The 6322-nt window shown below is 43.7% G+C and overlaps 1 long non-coding RNA gene across 1 annotated transcript; it reads left to right on the forward strand.

Moving 5' to 3' along the window:
* Positions 1-6: 6 nt before the first annotated feature.
* LOC102727457 (uncharacterized) lies at positions 7-3466 on the forward strand. Its single transcript, XR_014141662.1, has 2 exons — positions 7-505; positions 2095-3466. It is a non-coding gene; the product is annotated as an uncharacterized LOC102727457 (long non-coding RNA).
* Positions 3467-6322: the final 2856 nt, after the last annotated feature.

Genomic DNA, 6322 nt, shown 5'->3' on the forward strand with positions numbered 1-6322 from the left:
AATTAGCACCTTTCAAACATGTGCAGTACGGATAAAGATTGAACAAAAGGAACAGGAATGTGGCCGACACTGCTCTGGACTAACTTGTGAATTGCGTTATTTATGTGTTTAGAATCATATGGGAAATACTTAAAACGTTACATTGTCTTACAGATGTCTTTATCTTTATTTGTACACATACACACAAGTGTGTGTATACCCTATATATTTCCTAAAAATTGTTTCCTTTGAGCTCTTGAATGTAGCTGTCACCCTTATTTCTTTGACTTATTTTAGAAAGCAGTTAAGTCCTTGGGAAAATCACTTATGTCATCGGTGAGGAATGTCACCAAAATAGCTTCTCACTTAAGTTCCCATCGCCAGAGCTAACCCACAGGAGGTTCCGATAAATTCAAATATTTAATAACTTGTATTTTTCTTTCTCCTTAAACACAGGCCCTGTGGTCCTGGAGGCAGGATCATGTGGTGGATTGTTGGCAGTCAGCAGTCTGTGGAGCTTTTGCAGGTGCAAAGGATTATATTATACTGGGAAAGACCAAAGGGGGGAGAAAAATGTGAAAATATTAACTATGCAAAAACAACATTCTTTAGAAATTCCAGATTGTTTAGATGAAGAGAGTTCCACTAGTTGTTTGAGAAAAGAGAGTGTCTTAGGGGGAAAAAAAAATGCTTAAAAGGTGTCTGCTTGAAAGACAACCAATTTGTTTTTGACAAATTTTTCTTTTTCTTTTTATCTTTATTAAAGCCTTCACTCAGGCCCTTGGATTATCTTAAAGATGATTTATAAAGTCCTCTGTGGGAAGAGACTTGCCATGGGTGCGGGGCTCACTGTGCAGCTGTCTGCCTTGAGCAGGGCTTTGGGGCTTTCAGTGATTTCTGCAGAAGGCAATGATTCACGGTTCGTGTGACATGTTTGACAGTGCCACAGATTAACTGCTGTCAGGAGAGCCAAGGCTGCTCGGCAAACTTACGGAAGGCTAAACGGGTCTGGGTAGAAAATATGGAGATCGAAGCATCTGGGCATTTTCTAGACATTAAACCAAAAGTGAAGTGACAATATGCAATACTGTGTCATCCATCACCAAACTGTGTGCATTTTCCAGTGAGGTTGTTGTAAGAACTCAGGTGCTTTAAAAAATTAAATAAGTTTTAGCAGTCAAAGAGAGAAGTGCATTTTTCTGTTGCAAATAAAGGTAAGTTAAAATTACAGTTGAAATAAATTGAAATGGAAATTTGCCAGAAACTGTAAACTGCTAATTTTGATGTGTAGCCAGTAAATAGGTAGTTTTGGGATGTCAGCTTTAGTAGAAAATAATTCTTTTCCAATTTGTTTCATGGTTGTTGGATTGGGTTTTTTGTTGTGGTGATTAGGAAAACAGAAAACATGTATTATAGGATTCTTTATTAATAATTGGATCCATTCAACTTGTAGAATTGATAATCAAAAGTAAGAATCTTGCCTCTAGACACGAAGCAGGCTCAGATTGATTATGACGGGTAATTATTTCCACCTGACACAGAGTCATTAGCTGTGTTTAAATGAGTAGGTGGTCTTGAATCACTTTCCAGAGGTCAAGAGTCTTTACTCCCCCAGTCCTTAAGAGAAACGTGTGCTTTTTTTTTTTTACTCCCTCCAGGGGACAAAGTGAGCATTATGGAAATTTAGTCACCCTGGATAAGGAAGGGCACTTTCTAAGTTCACCAATACCATAAAACTTCCGTGGGATGAAGCAAGAAGTGTTCATTCTCTGGTCCCGTGGCTGAAGAGTAGCTGATTCAAAGATTTGCTTACAAGCACTGTTTCTATGAAGGAAATGTGCATTGGCTACAGTGTCTTTTTCCAAATAATGCTTTAATAAGCAGTTAGATTAGAAGCGGGGGAGGAGAAACTTTCCATCGGCCATCCACTGCTCAGTTACTATTTGAAAACCATTTAAAACCTTTATTTATTTAAAACTATTTTAAAACCTTTAAAACATCATTGAAAAATATTCCAACTTGTGAAAGAGTGATAGCTGGTGGGAATCTGTGGTGCCGCTGGGCTTTCCACATAGCCATTCCTCCTGACTTGCTGTCCCCCGCCGCCCCTCCCAGGCCTGTCGTGCCTCCCCGCCACCCCCCACATGCCCGGACTCTCCAGCCTCACTTGGCCACAAAGGCAGTGGTAAGACTTGCCCACATATCAGAAATCAGATTGTTCATCCTTGTGCACTTTTCTGGTTTTAAAATGGTTAAATCATCATGGATGAACCATCCTCTGTGCTATCTTTGGCACTCTTCTGTGCCCATGCTTGTTTTATTAACTACTTGGCACAAATATCCAAAAATGTCCCCTGAGATTGGAGGTGTTGATGGCTTGTCATGCTCAGAAATTCCCTTGGGTTCTGGTCAGGGGTTAAAGGAGGGGGAAAAAAAGAAAAAACAACTTTGCCAACTTCGTCACTGCAAGTTAATTTTTAAACATAAAACCATAATTCAACCTAAGTAATTATGACATTTGCTACTATAGTGATATGTGCAGAATATTCTGGTGTTCTTTGGTCAGTTTCTCGTAATTAACATCTACTTACATTTTCTAAGAGAGAAGGAGCAGGACTGAAAGACAGAGTGGGAGGAACTGAGAAAGAGTTATTCCCATGGCTTGAAATTCCAGAACATGGGCCGCCTGGATGACTTGGTCTGTTAAGCGTCCGACTCTTGGTTGCGACTCAGGTCATGATCTCATGAGTCAGGAGATCGAGCCCCACATGGAGCCCCTCATCGGGCTCCATGCTCAGCGGGGAGTCTGCTTAAAGATTCTCTCCCTCTGCCCCACCCCTCGCTCGTGCACATGCTTGCTCGCATGCTCTCTCACACTCAAAAATTAAGTCTTTAAAAAAAAAAAAAGGAAAGAAAAAAGAAATTCCAGAATAGGGTGAAGGAATTAACTGGGTAACAAATTGAGAAGGCCTGGTACAACCTTGAAACACACACAAACCCGTTTGTTGTTGTTGAGGCCTTGTGTGTCTGTGCGCTCGTTGGGAGATGATGCACGGGAGGCGCGTGGAGATGCTCCTCTTGCTCCACGGCGCCTCCAGAGATGGTGGGGGGTCGGCGGGGGGGACACATGGCGGCCCTGCCCACTGCTGGCCCCGCCACCCGCATAGCCACTGCTGGGATGGGACTGGGACCGCTCCAGACTTGTTGGAGGAAGGGGGCCCCTTTGTCTGGGGTGGTAAAGAACCTGCATTTGTTCCCTAAGGACCCATGAGATGTCATTTCATTGTAAACACCCAGTTTCCCTTGAACCTGGTCTCTGAAAGTAGTTAGTTGAACATTCTCAGAGAGCCTCAGTCTGTGGAGCCCGTAGAAAATTGTTTCATGTGTGAGGCGAGCATGCAGGCAGCCTACACTTGCTGCACCGAATAATTATTTCCTGTCTAATATGTTAGCATGTTTCTCGTATTTATTACCAGCAGTTTACAGTTCCCTTAAGTAAAATGCAGAAAAGCACTGCATTTTAACCAAAAGCACAGGTCCCCGGCCCCCCTCCCCACTGTAACCTGTTATTCTATACGTGATCTTCACAGGCCCTTTTTGGCAGCCTCATAGAAAACATTGTGAGGGCTGTGTATTAAAGCAGTCCTTGATATTTGAAGACATTAAGATTGATTTATTGATAACCTTTATAAAATGCAGCTACCATCATAGTAAAATTAGGGCCTATTTAAGCGTCTTTGTTTTTGTCTTTGACTTTTCTTCGTATTACGCATATGAAACAGCAGTCTCTAAGAGCATAGTGGCAGGCAGCCACAGTAAGGGGGAGGTGCGCTTTTGCTAATGACCAAGACACGTCGGATGCGCAGTACCCACGTTTACGAGAAGACACATACTTTTCAAAAGTGTAGGTAAGTGAGGAAAGCCTGAGTAGTCAGACAAGGGACAGGTGATGTCTTTGCCAACTTGTAAGTCTTTGAAATTGGTTTAGGAAAGTTTGCAAGCATTTTCTTTTCTTTTTTTTTTTTTTTAAGATTTTTTATTTGAGATAGAGAAGTGGTGGTGGTGGGGAAGGGGCAGAGGGAGAGGCAGAAGTAGGCTCCCCGCTCGATCCCAGGACTCAGAGATCATGACCTGAGCCCAAGGTAGAAGCTTAACCAACTGAGCCACCCAGGTGCCCCAGTTTGTGAACATTTTCAGATAGGATAATGGTGTATGCACTGCTGAGTTTTAACAGTCAGACACATTTTAATGTCTTATCACATACCAGTCATCATGTGGTCAATGAGCACTACTTTTAGAGCTAAAATGCATGTGACTTTGAGTCCCAGCTCCATACTGTGTGACCCTGAGCAAGTTGTCTGTAAACGGAACCGTAATCCCCACGCGCACAAGCTATGATACGTACTGACGGTACCCAGCACAGTCCCACCGCACCAGGTACGGAGTGGGCCCAAATGTTCACTCCAGGCTTCCCCTTCCTCTGCTCTTCTAGAGGACGAGTTGAAACCTCGGGTCTGTAAAACTAGACACCTGTCCCAGGCACCTGGCAAGCCTTTTTGAGTGCCTGCTGTGTGCACTGGGCTAGAGCCATGAAGGAAAATCACACATTATCTGTGCGCTTGCAGGGAAGAGCCAGGCACTACCCTAGACACTTGGCACAAGACTCATTTAGTGCTGGTGTCATACTCTTACCTGCTTTTTACAGCTGGCTCCTAGCACCCTCTGTGGCCAGGAGCTCACGTTCTGGAGTCGGGAAAGCTCACGTCTCAGCTCTGCACTAAAACCTTCTGTGAGTTCTGTAACCTCACTGAGCCTCAGTTTCCCCACTGGTAGCATGTGGTAGCAGTTACAGAAGTACTTGTCTCCTAGGGTACTTTATCTAGAGAATAAGTACAGTATTTAAGTACAGGATTTAAGGCTTGGTCTTTCGGACTCTTTCAGAGTTCTTCCAGGCTGGGCCCGGCGAACCGTTGCAGCCAGTGAGGGACACAAAGCCGAATACTATCAGATTTGGGGTGGGGAGTTTGGGATGGTACAGGTTCATTGCCTGAAGTTGAGTAAGTACCTGAATTTCAGGCAGCTTTTCAATCTGGAGGAAAATGTTTCACATGTTCGTAGCACAAAAGTGGCTAAAACGAAAGGGGACTCTAATATTCATGTAATTGATCATCTGTAGCCCTGAGGGGTGTGTCCTTTGTGAGTAACCCAAAAATGGGACATAAAAGCATAAATGGGTACATCTTTCAAAAAGTCAGTGTCCTAATACATGCTACCAAGTTCGGTGTGAAGATTTCAGCAACATGTTTAGAAAGATAGTTGGCGGAGATCAGATGACCTTCACATACCATGAACTTCAGAGGGAGACGTGCTATTTCTGGAGCATCCTTCATACATGTGTTGTGTTCAGCCCCTATGAAACTGTGCAGCCTAGCTCATGGAAGCTGAGTCTTGAGAAAGCCCTTCTGGGTTTATTATTTCTATCTCCTTAGGGCCTTTTGGGGTTTAAAAAACTTCTTTGTATCACACTAAATAAAATATTGACACCACTGCAGTTTCTGTTAAAAAAAAAAAAAAAAAAAAATCCTCCAATTCCCCTGTCTGTAGGTATGGATATTAAAATGTGTGGATTTTTTAGATTTTTTTTTTTTTTTTTTTAATTTGACAGCACAAGTAGGCAGAGGGAGAGGGAGAAGCAGGCTCTCTGCTGAGCAGGGAGACCCGACGTGGGGCTTGATCCCAGAACCCTGGGATCATGACCTGAGCCGAAGGCAGACGCTTAACTGACTGAGCCACCCAGGTGCCCCAATGTGTGGATTTTTTAAATATCAGTTTGGCAGTCATGGTATTCCATGGAAGAGAAGGTGGGAAGGAAGCTGTGGGAAGATTGCCTGTTGAATCAGGAAGCAGAGGGCGGCCTAGAAATGTAGTTATTTGGCCTGGCCTGTTACTTGAAGCCTGCAAATACAGAAAGCTTTATCCTTTTAACTCAAAGAATGTAGCCATTAATGCCGAAAGTCCCTACAGCACTGTGCATATTTCTGTTGGCCCATTTTGTCTCAGACCAGAAAAAGTAGAAGCATTTTGGAGTCAGAGTAAAGCACAGTGGTCCGTGGAAGGCATGGGCCTCTGAGAAGCACCAGGAGCAGCGAGCCTCTCATACTGACAGTGGGTGTCTGAACATAGACCACAACCACGTACACACACAGGGTTGTTCTCCACAAAAGAGCAAGATGTATTATGGGGTCTTGTTTCCTCCCCCCCCCCGCCCTTGAGTGTATAAAGCATTATCTTGTCATCTCTCTTATGTGCGCCTCACCATCACTACAAAAGCCACGGAGCATGT

This window comes from Leptonychotes weddellii, unplaced genomic scaffold (assembly GCF_054177405.1).
Source record: "Leptonychotes weddellii isolate Sample4059 unplaced genomic scaffold, ASM5417740v2 HiC_scaffold_12291, whole genome shotgun sequence".
Classification (NCBI taxonomy): domain Eukaryota; kingdom Metazoa; phylum Chordata; class Mammalia; order Carnivora; family Phocidae; genus Leptonychotes; species Leptonychotes weddellii.